The 17962-nt window shown below is 34.9% G+C and overlaps 1 pseudogene; it reads left to right on the forward strand.

The window, feature by feature from the left end:
* The first annotated feature begins 109 nt into the window (after positions 1–109).
* Positions 110–8045, forward strand: LOC107863372 (annotated as a pseudogene).
* Positions 8046–17962: the final 9917 nt, after the last annotated feature.

Here is a 17962-nt window from a genome sequence, read left to right on the forward strand (position 1 = left end):
ATTTTTAGTTTTTCTTCGTTGATGTTGCTTATTTTTTATTTTTCTTCATCTATTTTGCCCTTAATGATTAAAAAAAGGTGCTTATTATTTAAATTTAACGAACCTTTAAATGCGTATATAAATTTCTCTCAATAATTCTTATTATTAAATAAATTAAGATTGATAAAAATAACGGATAAAAATGTGAAAGAAGTATAAATTAATAGGCATTGAGTTAATATATTGTTTTTGGCAAGACAAACTCCTAAATATATATCTAATTTTTAAATCTCTCCCAATAATTTTCACCATTAAATAAGCTTAAAATTAACAAAAATGATGAATAAAAATAAGAAAAAAATATAAATTAATGAAAATGAGTTAATATATTATTAGTGGGCCAAATTAGGCACCACATCAGCCAAAAATAGTTTTTACGCACTTTCATGGAGGTGCAATATACATATTTGATCAACTCAACAAAAGATGTCAAAATAACATATTTTATGGCTATTTGAAATGCTAAAATGAAGGTGATATCTAAGTGAAAAATGGTACATAGTTTTTGCCTTTTACTAATTATATGGTTAGAACATCTGAACTTTGTAAGGATACTATGATACACTCCTATATATAAAGAGAGATTTTCTTGTTGATTCATTAGTTCATACACTTCTACAAAAATTGTTCAATACTTTTGTTGCCTCTAAAATGGTGGCAAAAGTTGTGATAATTGGAGCAGGAATTGCTGGTCTAGCAGCCGCTAAAACACTTTACACAACACAAAACTCCAATGAATTCTTTGAGCTATGTGTTGTTGAAGGTGGAAATAGAATTGGCGGAAGAATTATGACTTCAGAATTCAATGGTGATCAAATTGAAATGGGTGCTACTTGGATTCATGGTATTGAAGGTAATCCAATTTACAAAATTGCTCAAGAAAATAACTCATTTCAATCTGATAAGCCTTCGGAGTGTGAAGAAGGTGAATTATCGGATGAAGAAATTACTATAACAGAAGATGGTCATGAGGTAAATTCTTCCCTTGTTGAGTCTATAACAACTTTCTTCAAAAAAATGATAGAATTTTCTGAAGGTGAAGGGGATTTTCAAGATGGGGTATGTAGACAAATTCTTGAAAGTTTTAATCTTGAAAATGGTAGTACTAAAAAAGTTGAGTATTGGTTCTTTCCTTAGGAAAGGTCTTGAATTTTATTGGGATTTAAAGAAAGATCAAGAAAATAATCAAGTGTTTGATAATTGGAGTAGAAAATCACTTGAAGAAGGTGTTTGCAATGCTTGAGAATATGCACAGGCATTATTCATCGGCAGGTGATTTGGGAACTCTAGATTTCAATTCAGCAAGTGAGTATTCTAATTTTCCTAGAGATGAAATCACTATAGACAAAGGGTTCTCAACTGTTATTGAATCTTTGGCTTCGTTTTTACCAGATGGTTTGATTCAATTAGGCCGAAAAGTGACCAAAATTGAATGGCAATCTGATGATTGTGACTTGAAATTGGAAAATGGTGATGATACTCAGCCAGTGAAGTTACATCTTAGAGATGGATCAGTTATGTTTGCTGATCATGTCATTGTTACAGTCTCATTAGGTGTCTTAAAACAAGGAATTCGGGATGACGCTGCTATGTTTAGTCCTCCACTTCCTAGTTTCAAGACTCAGGCAATTTCAAGACTTGGATTTGGTGTTGTTGACAAGTTATTCTTGCAGCTGCGTAGTCCAAGTACTCAGGATGATGTTGGCTTGACATTTCCCTTCTTGCAAACAATCAGACCCGAAATTGTTTCACCCAAAAGTCCCCTTATGGATTAGGAGGATAGCTTTTATACATCCACTTTATCCAAATTCAAGTACTATAGTATCATGGTTTGCAGGTAAAGAAGCTCTTGAGATGGAATCACTTGACGGTGAAGAGATTGTAGACGGGGTTTCAACAATGTTGTGAGTTAAGGAAGAAGAAACAGTAAACAACAATAAAACAGTGAAAGGGAAATAGGATAAAGATAAAAAGAACAGCTATTCTATATTTAGATAAGCATTCTCATTCATTGATCCAAAACAAGGACTGTACAATGCTTAAATAGCCAATAGAAAGAGTGGAGTACAAGCTCCAGCTGGCTCTCCTAGTACTAAAAATTAAATGCCTTTCAGTGGACCTAAAAGTGCCCAATCACTCAAACATAGCTGGCAATTGCAACATAATCGAAACTTGAACTTAAAACCTATTGGGACTAAATTGTAAATAAACTAGAGCTGAATTATTTAAGCTTCTAACTAACATAACTACCAGGTTCATGCTCCAAAGCCTGAAGTACTACTCTTCACAGCTTTCCAACCTCATTCTTGCATTATTTCCCTTTCCTTAACAGTTTTCTTGTCCTCAAGAAGCAAAATATGGAAACCTCAACTTCATTGTAGAATAATCTTCCCATGTTGCATCTTCTTTTGACCCCTGATCCCACTGCACCAAAACCTGTGGAATAGCTTTGTTTCCTCTCTTGATCATCCTTCTCTCAATAATTTCCTTAGGCTGTACACAATTAGGGGAAGATATATCCACTATTGGGGGGGGGGTGATTAAAATCAGCAGGCACTGCATAGCAAGGTTTCAATGAGACACATGAAAAGTATGATGGATGGCTACTTGAGAAGGTAGGGATAACTTGTAAGCCACTGGGCCTATCCTTTGCAAAATCTGATAAGGTCCATAATACTTAGCTGATAGCTTAGAGAAATGCTTGTTGGACATAGTGAACTGCCTGTATGGTTGAATCTTCAAATACACCCAATCACCTTCTGCAAATTGTTTATCAGTCCTGTATTGATTAACTAAGGAAATCATTCTTTGTTGAGCTCTAGTGATGTGAAACTTAAGCAACTCAACCCTGAGTTCTCTAGTGATGAGACTTCTGTCCACCTCTTCTTCTGCTGCATCTCCTAGAACATATGGGATGTGAATTGGCGGGGAAAGGGCTTCATAGGGTGTAGTTTGGGTAGCTGAATGAAATGTGGTATTATACCACCATTCAGCAAGTGACAAAAATTTGACCCAATCTTTTTGACTGTCAGCACAAAAGCACCTCAGATAGGTTTCCACTGTTCTATTAAGTACCTCTGTTTGCCCATCTGTTTGAAGATGGTAAGCTGTGGAGGTACTTAGAGTCACACCCTGCATTGCAAACAAATCTTGCCAAACCTTGCTCATAAATATTGGATCCCTGACACTGATGATGTTCTCTGGCATCCCATGTAACATTAAGATTTGATCCAGGTACAACTGAGCTACAGAACTTGCTGTATATAGATGAGCAATTGCCAAAAAATGCCCATATTTGGTAAGCCTATCAACCACCACTAATATAGTAGTTTTACCTATGAATTTAGGTAAACCATCTATGAAATCCATACTCACACTAGCCCATGCTGTAGATGGTATTTGCAATGATTGGAGTAAGCCTGGATAATCAGCACTATCATACTTACTTCTCTGGCAAGTTGCACAACTCTTTACAAATTTAATCACATCTTCTTTCAAGCCCTTCCAATAGAACAAACTTGAGATCTTCTTGTAAGTGTTTTCGATCACCGATTAACCACCAATAGGTTTTGCATGCCATAGCTGCAGAATCTCTTCTTTCAGTGCTGGATCATCCCCCACAACCAACTTTCCCTTCCTTTTTAATTGCTGGTTAACAAAAGTGAACTCTTTAACCCCCTCTTCGTGAGATTGTATCTTCCTCAGAAGCTCCTTGATGACAAGATCTTCATCCCAACAAAACCTAATCCTATCAAATAACTCAGTGATTCCAAAAGTTAATACCATGGCTGCTACTTCTCCCAATTGAACTCTTGATAGTGAATCTGCAGCCTTGTTTTCCATTCCCTTTTTATATTGAATCTCAAAGTGAAACTGCATTAATTTAGCAATCCATTTCATCTGTGAACCAGTGTGTAACTTCTGATCCAATAAAAACTTTAATGCCTTTTGATCAGTCTTAACAATGGACTTCCTTCCCGTCAAGTACTGTGCCCATTTAGTTACAGCTAACACTAATGCTAAAAGCTCCTTGTCATATTCAGACAATCCTTGATGCCTTCTAGATAATCCCTTGCTAAGATAAGGTACAGGATAACCTTCTTGCATTAATACAACTTTCATTCCATAATCACATGCATCTATTTCCACAATGAAAACAGCTGAATTGTTAGGTAAAGCTAGAACAGGTGCTGATGTTAATGCATCCTTTAACTCCTTAAAAGCTTCGGATGCTCTTTCATTCCATTGGAATCCATCCTTCTTCAACTGATCAATGAGGGGCCTACTGATGATCCCATAGTGCCTAATAAACCTTCTGTAGTACCTTGCTAGTCCAAGAAGCCCTCTTAGCTCCCTTATATTTTTGGGTAATGGCCACCTTCTGACTGCATCAACCTTCTTTGGATTAGTTGATACTCCTTCAGCTGAGATTACATAGCCCAAATACTCCACTCTCTTAGCTCCAAATGAGCATTTAGCTTGTTTTACACACAACTTGTGCTTCACTAGTAGCTCAAATGTTATCCTGAGATGCTCCAAGTGTTCAGATAAGCTCTTGCTGAACACTAGGATGTCATCAAATAACACCAGTATAAACTTCCTAAGATGTTCCTTAAACATATGGTTCATTAAGCCTTGGAAATATGAGGGAGCATTAGATAGCCCAAAGGGCATAACCAAGTACTCATAGTTGCCTGCATGTGTTCTAAAGGCTGTTTTTGCAATGTCTTCCTTAGCCATCCTTATTTGATGATAGCCTGATCTCAAGTCTATTTTAGAGTAGATGTTAGAACCTCCCAATTCTTCCAACAACTCCTCTATAATTGGAATTGGAAACTTGTCTTTAATTGTTGACTTGTTGAGCCCTCTATAGTCTACATACAATCTCCAACTACTATCTTTCTTGCCCACTAACACCACAGGAAGCATAAGGGCTGAAACTGGGTTGTATTATCCCTTGCTCCATCATCTCATCCACTAACTTGTCAATTACATCCTTCTGTGCAGATGAATACCTGTATGGTCTCATGTTTACAGGATTGCTACCAACTTCAAGAGGTATCTTGTGGTCGAAATAACCTCTTGAAGGTGGCAGTCCTTTAGGTTCAGCAAATAGTTGAGGGTACTCCTTAGTGAGGGCTAAAATTTCTCTGGAACTGCTGCTACTGAACCCTCTTCTCCAACTATTGGGCTCACTCTGATCATGAACAACTGCCTTCCACCTATAGCCATCTTCTCTAACTTCTTAACTTTCACTGTTTTAACCTTGTCTACCACTCCCTTCAATACACAGTCCTGTCCTTGATAGTGGTAGCCCAAAGTTAATTCTTGAAATTTCATCTTCAGATCACCTAAAGAAAGTAACCACTGCACCCCCAAGATTATATCACATGATTTGAGGGGTATCAACAAAAAATCATCAGTGTATAAGACACCATGCATCATCTAGGAGAAGGATTTGCACAACTCTTTAGTGTATCTGTCATGTCCATCAGCCACATTAATGGCATGCGACCTAACCGTTTGAATGTCACCTTTTATTTCTCTAGTTAGCCCTTCATCCATGAAATTATGCGAGCTTCCAGGATCAATTAGGATCTGCAATGATCTCTTTTGACAATACCCTTCCACTCTCAGGGTGTGGTAAGTGGGAATTCCATGAAGTGCATGTACTGAAATCTCATACACTTCACCGTGTTCTTCTTCTTTTTCCTGCTCAGGGTCATCCACCTCCACCACATCCTCTTCACTACTTCCCCCTTCTTCCTCCACCTCTAACAAGTACAGTGACTTTGCACCACCACATTTGTGCCCGGGAAAGAACTTTTCATCATAAAAAAAACATAATCCCTTCTGCCTCCTCTTATTCATCTCAGCAGAAGTTAACTTCCTACTGCTGTTTTTGTTCAAGTTAAGAGGTACTTCCTTCTTGGTCTGAGAGTAATCCTTCCTAGTCCCAGCTCCTTTGTGGAAAGACTGATATGAGCTTCCCTTGTATTGAGAACCACCAGTAAAAGCATTGGGTTTAGTAAGCTTCAGCTGAGCTTGGACTTGAACTTCAGTGTTCCTAGCAAACTGATAAGCTTGAGGAAGAGAAAATGGTCTGTGGTTCTTAACAGTATAATCTATCTCAGGCTTCAGGCCAGTGATGAAGACACTAATAGCCTCAGGTAAAATAGAAAGTCTAGTCATAATCTTATCAAACTTATTTATGTAATCCTTTACAGATCTAGTTTGTCTCACCATCTTAAGCTCAGCCGTGGGATCTTCATACTCAGTCCCAAATCTGTCCATAAGAGCATACATATACTCCACCCAAGTGGGGTAGGGTAAGTGTTATCTACTCCTGATATAAGCTAAATGCCATTCTATAGCCAACCCATTAAAGAGTAGGGCAGCAACTCTCACCCTTTGGTTGTAGGGAACTTCATCAAGAGAGAAAAACTGGTCTATCTTGTAAGTCCAAGATCTGAGACTTGTTCCATAAAACCTTGGAAACTCTGTCTTGGATAATCTCGACAAAGGATGAGTAAAGTGACCATTAACAGGTGTCTGTGTTGCTACTCATCCACACACCCCAACCGGTGTTTTTCCCTGATAGCCTAGATAATGCGTCTGATTAGAAGTTCCTGTAGGAGCCTAATATGGAGCTGATATCCCAGCTCCTATTTGACCAGCAGATCTAGCTCCGGTGGTGGGGTTTTGGTGCCCAGGTGGTGTTTGGAACTGAGGTAAGGACCCAATTCCCATTTGATAACCAGTAGGTGTCACCATAGTAGGTAGACCTCCCGAACGAGGTGCAGAAACCCAAGTTATTGGCTGACCTGAAGGAGTGTAGATCTCACCCAACCCTTCATTTTCCTCTATTCCTTTTCCTTTCTCATGCCTTCGTTCAACACCCAAGGATTCCTTAAGCTCAGCAAAGATCTCTCATGTTGTTCCTCTATTCTGTTTTGCCTAATAGAGAAATTTGCTAGCTCCGCAGTCATTCTATCTAGCATGTCTTTGATTTCCTTAACGTCATTAGACATGGTTCCCCCACAGAGCTCAAGAAAGTGCTCTGATACCAAATGTTGTGAGTTAAGGAAGAAGAAGCAATAAACAACAATAAAACAGTGAAAGGGAAATAGGATAAAGATAAAAAGAACAACTATTCTATATTTAGCTAAGCATTCTCATTCATTGATCCAAAATAAGGACTGTACAATGCCTAAGTAGCCAATAGAAAGAGTGGAGTACAAGCTCCAGCTGGCTCTCCTAGTACTAAAAATTAAATGTCCTTCAGTGTACCTAAAAGTGCCCAATCACTCAAACATAGCTGGCAATTGCAACATAATTGAAACTTGAACTTAAAACCTATTGGGACTAAATTGTAAATAAACTAGAGCTGAATTATTTAAGCTTCTAACTAACATAACTACCAGGTTCATGCTCCAAAGCCTGAAGTACTACTCTTCACATCTTTCCAACCTCATTCTTGCATCAAACAACAATGTCACTGTTTCTTGCAAATTCAAAGCAATTCAAGAACTCAGAGTCTGCAGCAGAAAGTCGCGTAAAGTTTTCTAAGGTTTTGAAGTGCAAATGGGATACTGATCCACTGTTCTTGGGTTCATATTCTCACATAGCAGTTGGATCAAGTGGAGATGATTTGGATGCTATGGCTGAACCATTGCCTAAAAGGAGCAAAGACGGCGACAGTTGTCCTCCACTTCAGATTTTGTTTGCAGGTGAAGCAACACACAGATCCTACCATTCAACAACTCATGGTGCTTATCTTACTGGCCTTATAGGCTTCTTAAGCACTTTCGAGTGCGTTGATGTTTGAGAGGAATATTGTTCTCTTTTCTCTTGCTATTTTGTCATTTCATTTGGATTAGAGGATTTTGTTAATCTCGAGATTTGTTAGAGGTAATTCGGAAGGAAAATTTAGAGAAACGTATCATGAATATACTGATGAATGAATTAAAGAAGCTTTTCAATTTGTATTGCTTTCAAATTGTTGATGATGATCATTTTTCCTTTACTATAAGTTGGTGATTCTTGCTTTCAATTTCTTTTAACTTCTGTGACAAATGACAATGAGAATGGATATCCCTATGGGCCTCTATAGGCACTGGTTGATGAAGCATTTTTGGATATAGTTAGAAGTTTTTCTTTTCTTTGTTGAAATATATATGCATGTTATGTTTTCAACCTTGTCACAAACTTAGGAACTTTGTAAGGAATTAATAGAATATGTATTATACAAGTACGTACTTTTCTTGTGCAATTAAGCTAGCTGCAGTAATTGGAAAGGGTACTTAAAAAAACAGGAATATTTGACAAATGGAACTATTATACTGAACTTTAATCACTTGAAGTTGGTGCTGTGAAAAACGTTTGAGTAATATATCCATTGGTTTCATATCATATCAGGTTGTCTCTTTCTTTTAGACACTTGAAGTTGTGCCGTGAAAAAGTAGCACTGTCTCTGTTTCGTTTTAGTTGACCCTCTTTCTAAAATTATTTGTGTCAACTTAGTTATCCCTTTTGATGAAATCAAGAGAATTTTGTTATGTTCTCACAATGCTACTCTCAACATTAAATGACTAAACAAAGTATATTTACTCAAATTTATATTTTCAAAACTTAATTAATAAGGTTAATTTGATAAAATAAATCCCTAATAAATGTTTTCTTAAAGGGAGTGCCAAGTGAAAAAGGGCCAACTATTTTGAAACGAAGGGAGTAATATACCTACAGAAATTATAGTTGACTCGAATGGGAAAAACATTGTTTGAACGGTACTTTAGTAATTAAAATAGCAAAGGAGGGTTCTATTATCACTTCACAATTTTTTGATACCCAAATTATCCTTCCACAATCAAAACACCCTTAATATCTACCTGATTTTGGACAAATCATTAGCCTACTCCTAAATTTACTAGATGACAACTTTTTTTAAAAGTTTTGTCCACAAAAAAGACACAAAAAAAGTCTCATTCTCTTCCTTTTAATATTATTGGGTCCCACTCTGATAAATGCACCAAAGTCCTGACTCTATTTTCTCTCTCTGGGTGTGTTTGATATGAAGCAAAATGTTTTTTATGAAAATATTTTCCAAAAAATGTTTTCTTGGAAAACAAGCTGATTTCTTACTTATTTTTTTTAATGTTTGGTTAGTGGATGAAAAATATTTTTTGAAAAATATTTTCTAGTATTTGGTTGATGAATGAAAAAATATTTTTCAAAAAATATATTTTAGAATTCTTTTTGAAAAAATAAATTAAAAAAATTAAATCTTTTTTTTGGGAAGGGGGTTGGTAGGAGGGTGGGTGGGGGTGTCAGAATAGGTAGTAGGGAGGGGGTAGGGAGGGTAGGGGGTAAGAGAAAAGTTTGAATTTTTTAATAAATATAGATATTATTTTTAGAAGGGGGGATGGTAGGGGTAGGGGTGAGATGAGGGTAGGGGGTAGGGGCAGGGTAAGGGTAAGGGTGGTATCGGGATGATAGAGTATTAAAGGGGGGGGGGGGGGGTAAATGATTTTGAGAATTATATGAACATTTCAACTTTAAAGTGAGGTTGAAAGAGAGTTTTAGAAAATGTTTTTCTTACTTTTTGAAGGGAAGCCATTTTCCTTACATTTAAGGAAAATAAGTTGGTTTGAAAAACATTTTCCAAAACATATAAGTCAACCAAATATAAGAAAATTGGAAAACATTTTCTGAAAAATGTTTTCCTTCACACCAAACACACTCTCCATCTCTCTCATTTTTCAATTAGGCAAAATGGCTCTATGACCCTTGTACTATGTCCGTTTTGTAATGTTGATATTCTTACTTACATGTTTGTCATTTGAATCCTTGAACCCACTAAAAAGCAACATTTTAAATATTTTTTCGGTGAGTGTAACATACCCGTCCCACATGAGCTGCAACATCATCTTCCACATCATTTTTAAGTATAAAAAGTATTAAAATAAATAAATAAATAAATAAAAAGAAACCCCTCCAGTCCCCACCCTCCTCTTGTTCCTCTTTCTTCCCCCTTTTTCTTTCTTTTTCCTGTTCTTCTTTCTTTATTTCTTCTTCTTCTTCTTCTTCTTCTTCTTCTTTTCTTTCTTCTTTTCCTTCATCATCTTCATGAAAAGTGAGGGCCGAAGAATCTAAGAAATATTTTTCTGTTCAAAATTAAAAAAAAAAAAACGAAGAGAGTCGAAGTGGTGGGGTCGAAGAAGAACAAAAAGTGAATTTTTTATGTGTTGGCTTTGCTGAAATTTAAGAAACGAATTGATTTTTTTTTCAATTGTGGTGAAAAGGAGTTTCCTTTTCCAATTGTGGTAGAGAGGGCTGAGGAGGTTGGTGCATGGTGGTGTTGCCAGGTGAACGGAGAAATTGGGGTTTAGGATTTAAGCACTTATATTACCATTTATGTTTTACAAAAAGAAAAAAAATATTTCTGTATTAAATTGATAGAAAATGACCAATTTTTCGATCGTTGATTTACTGTTCAACAAATAAACAAAATAAAAATTGAGGATTTGAGGGTTCAATTCGGAAGGAAGTTTTGTGCTGTAGTTAGGTCGTTGTTGTTGGTTTTGTCAGGGTAATGGAGCTTGTTTGTTGGGTTGTTCAGTGAGGTTGAAATCAGGGGTTGAAAATGAAGGTAGTGATGATGGGTTACAGTGATGACGTTGTTGTGTTCATGGTGCTGATGATAGTGTTGTTCTCTTTCTTTTTTTCTTTCCATTTTCTCTTACTACCTATCTTGCAATCTGTGTGTGTATGTGGAGGAATGTGTTTTATGCTTTGTGGAGAAGATAAAAATGGTGGAGTTGGGGAAGTTGTACAGTGATGGTGGATTTGCTTTTGTGCGTATATGTGTGTTAATGGTGGTGGTGCTGCGTTAATGGGAGAGGGGAGGGGGCTCTAATATCCATGACAGCCTTGGGGGAGGACTTTTTTTAAATTTTTTTAAATTATTTTAATATAAAATTGATCAAAAAATAACCCTCACTCGCACCTTAGACACGTGCCTACACACTTTTCGTCCTACTCAGCAATTTTAATGTCACATAGGTCCGGTCAATGGTCAAAGGATTTAAAATATTGATTTTTAATGGGTTCAAGAGTCCAGATGACAAACATGTAAGTAGAAGTATCCACATTACAAAACGGACATAGTACAAGGATCCACCGAGTCCTTTTGCCTTTCAATTATGTTTTTCTTCATCCATTTCTCTCTTTTTGTAAACAATAATTATTTTTGTTCAACTTACCTTTTTTTTTTTTCACAGTTACTTTTTCAAATTTTTCTACTTATTTTACCTAAATATTTTTATTCATGAAAGTGGGAAACTCAATATTTTTCTCCTAACTCATCATATTTCTAATATTATATTATTCTCTTTTTGTCTTATATTTACTACATGTTTTTGTCTTATATTTTCATGTGGCATATTTAAAATTACACTACTAAAGTATATTTGGATAAATTTGACATAACTTTAATTTACAACCACAAGATTTAAAAGTCTGATTTATTTTCTTAAAACTTCGTACCAAGTCAAATTAGATCTTTCTTTTAAAAACAAAAGAAATATATTCTACTTACTGCTTTTTAAGGAATGTATCAAGTTAAACATAGACAAGTAAAGTGAATGAGGAAATATTACTTGTTCACATTATTAAAAATACACAACAACAACATACCTAGTGAATTCCCACCTAATGAGGTCTGAGCGGGTAAAATGTATGCAGACCATACCACAACCTTTAAAGAAGTCACTAAAATATATGTTCTGAATTATGTTTCAATTTACAAAATCAAGATATAACTAACTAAAAAAAATTCATTTTGTCATATTATTAATTCTTTTTTTAAAACTATAGACATTGTAAAGTTTCAAAAGTTCGTCTATTATTTTTAATCTTGATTTTAATAAATAAAACAATAATAGAGTGTCTTAAAAAAGAGTGAAAATAGTAAATTAATAAAATATTCTCCATTTATGATTTCTTAAAAAGCATAAAAAAGAATGAAAGAGTAAAGTTAAACTGCATTTGTCCTTCTCGAAGAAATTTCATAGTTTTAAAAAATTAAATCTATCAAATACTCTCCAATATTAAAATATAAAGAAAAAAAATATTATCGATTAATACCTTTTTCATCCGCGACACTATTGAATAAAATAAATATTTCTTTTAAAGAAACAAAATTAGTGAAAACAATTATTTTTAATTATGTAAATAACTAAAATTTGATTTTATAAATAATATTATAATATAAAACTAGGATTAATTAGATGATAAAAATTGACCACACTGTCCATGAATAAAGTATAAGGGAAGAGAAGTAAAATGTGAAATAACTGTTAAAGAAAAAGATGAAAAACCTTGAATCAATGTGAAAAAGTTAGAAAGGGGTGAAAAACCTTGAATCAATGTGAAAAAGTTAGAAAGAGTGAAAGAGGGGACTTTTTCGCCCACCTTTCTAACAATGAAATCTATCAACATATATGTCAATATACTAGATGCAGAAGCCCGCGCTAGCGCGGGCCCAACAATAGCGACGTTGCTATGATTTGTGAGTGTCAAGTTTGTATGTCATTATCAGAATTGCATCAGATGAACTATTTGTAATGTCATATTTCGTTTAGCAAGAGAAGTAAGATTCAAAGTATACGCAGATATCTCGTGCAAAAACCATCACCATAAAAGTTCATTCTTCTTATGACCTATTTACATACCAAAAACTATGAATATGTACGTCTGCAATGGTACAGAGAAAGTTTGTTCATGCAGACTGTGATCTGATGTTGGTATAGGCAAGCATACAAATGTCACATTTTCTTAAGCAAGAGAAGTAAGATTTAAAGTATATTTCGTACAAAAACTATCACCATAAAAGTTCATTCTTCTTATGACCTATTTACATACCAAAAACTATGAACATGTACGTCTGCCATGGTAGACTGTAGTTGCAGACAACAAAAATCAGAAAGTTTGTTAATACAGCCTGTTATCTGATGTTGGTATAGGCAAGCACCTGTACATGCTATACCGTGCGATGAAGTTGGTGGAGGCAACAAAAATTTAGTTGTACATGGCACACCACCTGACCTTGCCGTATTTAGTTTTGGGTTTAACCACCTATGGGGGAAATATAAGAGATTTAGACATGGTTATTTGGTACAGTAAGCAGTAAACTTGAGGCCCATATTACATCCAAATATGAAACGGTAACATTATGAACGAAATTGCAATAACTTAAGCGGAGAATTTTTTTTACTGAGCATTATCCAGATTAGTTCAATTACATTAAATCAGGTCTGTGTTTTTTCGGTAAGCCTCAACAAATGAGCCGTCGACAAATAGTTAAAAATATCAATAATGCCATGCCGTTGAAAGCTATGCGAACATATCCATTGACAAAAGGAAAAGAGACAAACTAAGGGCTAGTGTTGTGCTCGATAAAATCCATTAAAAGAAGTTATTCATGAAAAGGAATTAGCAGTAGCAATAAGATAAGAGGCATGTCCTAATAGCGTCGACTTCTTTTGGGAAAGTTTTCCTCGTATTCCTATAAAAGATTGTTTAAACTAATTGAGACAGAAAATTTTGGTTTAGACAATTTCTTTTATGCACCTTCAAGTTATGTATTACACAGAGCTGACTGTTTCATTATTGGACTTGCATAAGGTAAGCAGGAAAACTGGTAGAGTGTAGAGATCAAGTAGTTTATACCACATATTGCTCATGATGTAATGCCATTCAACTTACCTCTGATTTTAGAGTCCTTGACTCCAACATTCTCAAACATAGATATGCTGGACTATTAGCAGCTTCAGATCATCTTTTTCTAATCTCTATCACTCTCACTATGCCAAATTTTATATATAAAAATACTACAGTTTTTTTAATCAAGGAGAAGACTCTCATGAATATTGAGATCAGCAGACGCACGTTTTTTGTTGCAGCTTCAAATCTTCTCTTTCTAATATCTATCACTCTCGCTATGCCAAATTTTATGTATAAAAATATTACAATTTTCTTATCAAAGAGAAAACTTTCACGAATATTGAGATCAGCAAACACACGCTTTCTGTTACCTTTGGTTCAGAATTATTAAGCTCTATAATGTAGCAACTAAAATATTGAAATATAGCAACTAAAATATTAAAAGTGATGTTACCTCTAATTCTTTTTTGCTGGTATGGGTGGTTCAATTCTCTGCTTCTTACCTGTCTCTGTTGAAGTCATAGGTAACGGTTATGTTGCATGGACTGGTTTTTCTACTTCATTGAAGGACGTAAGACCCAACATACCAGCTTTTTGGTCTGGAAATTTGAAAACTGGCTTTTCTAACTGGAGCTTAAACAGTTATGACCGAGCTGGTGATTTAGATGGGCAACAGAGAATGGTTGTTGCTAAATGCAAATAGTAAAACATATCACATTAAGTAGGAGCATGTGTAACATGGTATTTTTATGTATCCATAGAAGATAATTGTAAGAGAAGGAGTTTTCGTCGTTGGTAGTGGTATGTAATTTTGTACCTGAATTGCAGCAGATTCATATATTTGTTCGGCAGTTAGGGACAGTAATCTTTCTCCCAACTCTTAAGAGATGGTTGCATCCATGATGTCAAGGTCGAAGTGGCACCTGTGAATAAAATAAAATCATGTGTTGGATAATAAAATTTTTGAGGCCGAAAAATAATAAATAATCAAGACAAGAAAATATTGCAACAACCAATTTTATTGATTTCAATGCGAGTGTTACAATCTCTATGAATCCTCTGATTCATCTTTTCAAATATAAATTCAACGGCTAATTAAAGTTTGATCTTGAATTTGAACTTAATTTGATGGACTTGAGGGACTTGATCTTGACTTGTGCTTGAATTCAAGGGCTTTTGAGCTTGTTCTTGAATATTGTGGTCTTGATCTGAATCTTGATGAACTTCATTTGAATGCTTGAGATTTTTAGAAAAATTGCGGTGTTTGATCCACGAGTTTTCTCTTGCTACTTGTTAGAGTTCTGGGGGTTCCTTTTTCTGAATTATGAGGCCCCTATTTATAGTTGTAGGAAAGGAAGAGTCATGATGAATATGGACTTCCTTTGACCAATCAGATTTAAGTGATGTGGTGCCTTTTATGGGCTTTTATTTCATGGGCATGCTGCATCAATTTGACATGTGGCACGGTTCTATTGGCTCTTTCACTTGACTTGACATGCCACATCATTTGACACGTGATGCTTATTTGGGCCTCTAGAATATGACAATATTTTTGGCTTAGTAAAGTAGGCTCATCATTTGTAGCCCAAATTAATGGACTAACCCAATAAATATTGGGCCATTGTTAAATCCATACCTATTTGGACTTAAATAATTAATTCAATTATATTAATCCATAATATTTATTCGGGACTAATATATTTTGAATTTAATATAATCTGAATTTTGTACGGATTTAAATTTAATAAAATTGCATCCCCACAAATGCCCCCTACTTTAAGACTTGTCGAGACATTTAATATTTTGGAGACTAGCCTTGAAGTATGATTATTTAAACATGTTTCCTTCGTGCTTCAACGATTTTCCATACATATAAGCACCTCATTCAAAAACTTTAAAGCCAAACCATATTGACATTGTCTCTCAAAACTCTCTTATTTTTTTTCACGAATCTCTATACTTAAGACCCGTTGGTGAGGCATGATATCCAATTTCAAACAGTTTTGGAAGAATTTTTCATTGCCTTACTTAACCAGGAATAAAAAATCTTCCGATTTAAACTTAGATTGGAGAAACAAACAACCTCCAATTTGACTTTGTGTGGGAGAAGGAAACAACCTCCAATTTAAATTTGTATGGAAGAAGGAAATCAACCTTCAATTTGAATTTGTATGGGAGAAGGAAATAACCTCCGATTTGAATTTGTATTGGGAAAGGAAATAATCTCCAATTTGAATTTGGAGATGAAAGCTATCCCAATTTGAATTTATATTGGAGAAAGAAAACAATCTCCAATTTGAATTTAGAGATGGAAATTATTCCAATCTGAATTTATATTGGAGAAGGAAACAATCTCCAATTTGAATTTGGAGATGAAAATTATTCCAATCTGAATTTATATTGGAGAAGAAAACATCCATCCTAAAGCTCTATAAAAGGAGGTAGTTTCCCCACTTTTTCAATATCAATTTTGGGGTTTCCAAATCATCAATAATGTTGAGGCAATTTCTTATGCTCCTACTTTTCTCTTATTTTCGTCACTTTTTTTTCAGCACAACATGTTAGTGGTATAAAATTCATATCTCATTGTAGAAATATTAAAATCATGATCCGTTTGATGTTACAAAAACTAGACTTCAAGATCTACAAAATATCCAAAATTCATAATTAAAATACATGAATATAATTCTTGATAATTTTTTGAAGTTAGCCCTGAATTTTATCATGCTGAAAATTTCAGATTTGCCCGTCTTTACTAGAACTTTCATATCATGAAGTAGGAAGGATGAAATCACAAGCCGCTTGATTTTTATGAAACTATACACAAAGATCTATAACATATCCAAAATTCATAATTTAATACAATCGATATATTTTTAGGTATTATCCCGAAATCAACATTGAGCTTTGATGCATTAACAATTTCAGATTTATACAACATCACCAAAAAGATTATATCTCAATATGAGAGTATCAAAATTTTGATTCGCTTGATCCTATAGATGTAGGAAACATGCATGTATAACATATCTAAAATTTAGATTTTATCATTTTTTGAATTGTTTCAGATGATTTTTTGAAGTCGATCTTATATGCTATCTGACAGAGGATTCAGATTTGCATTGCTTCCCCAAATAATTTATATGTTGATGTGGGAGCATCATCACCAAAGGGAGATTTGATTGCCTCAAACTAGATTTTGAGAATTTTTTATTCTCATCAAGGCATCTTGTCTCAATCCAAGTTGGTGATATACAATTTTCAAGATCGCAACTCTCTGATAGGTAACATCCTTTCTATTTGTGTTTTTACTTTCTTCTTGTTTCCTATTTTTTTTTGCAGGGTTGAAACAAATATGCAATATGCAGTCATTGGCCGGCTTAAGATGGTAAGAGTTTAACTTCGGCTCTGTCACCTTACGACCGAAAGACTTACGTATAATTGGACAACTTAAGGTGGTAAGAGTTTAACTTCGCCTCTGTCACTTTAAGACCGAAAGACTTACGCATAATTGGCCGGCTTAAGGTGGTAAGAGTTTATCTTCACCTCTGTCACCTTAAGACCAAAAGACTTTGCTTAAAGACGGCATGATTTTCTTTAAGTATGGGCTCTTTCACCGATGTATTTATGCGATGATCTTCTCTAACTATGGGCTCTTTTCATCGATGCACTTATGCAATGGTCTTCTTTAATTATGGGCCCTTTCACTTGATGCACTTATGCAATGGTATTCTTTAAGTATGGGCCATTTTATTGATGCATTTATGGGTTGGTTTTCTTTAAGTATGGACCCTTTATTGATCAACTTAAGATGCAAAGGGACAAATTTTGTCCACTTTAAGGCATGAAATTTTTTATATCCTTTTAAGGATAAACACTTAAGAGGCCAGCTTAAGGTGTAAAGGGACAAATTTTGTCCACCTTAAGGCATGAAAATTTTTATATCCTTTTAAGGATAAACATGTAAGAGGTCAGCTTAAGATGCAAAGGGATAAATTTTGTCCACCTTAAGACATGGAAATTTTTATATCCTTTTAAAGATAAACACGTTAGAGGCCAACTTAAGGTGCAAAGGGACAAATTTTGTCCACCTTAAGGCATGAAAATTTTTATATCTTTTAAGGATGAACCCGCAAGAGGCCAACTTAAGATGCAAAGGGACAAATCTTGTTCACCTTAAGGAATGAAGATTTTGATATCC

This window comes from Capsicum annuum, chromosome 3 (genome assembly GCF_002878395.1).
Source record: "Capsicum annuum cultivar UCD-10X-F1 chromosome 3, UCD10Xv1.1, whole genome shotgun sequence".
Classification (NCBI taxonomy): Eukaryota; Viridiplantae; Streptophyta; class Magnoliopsida; order Solanales; family Solanaceae; genus Capsicum; species Capsicum annuum.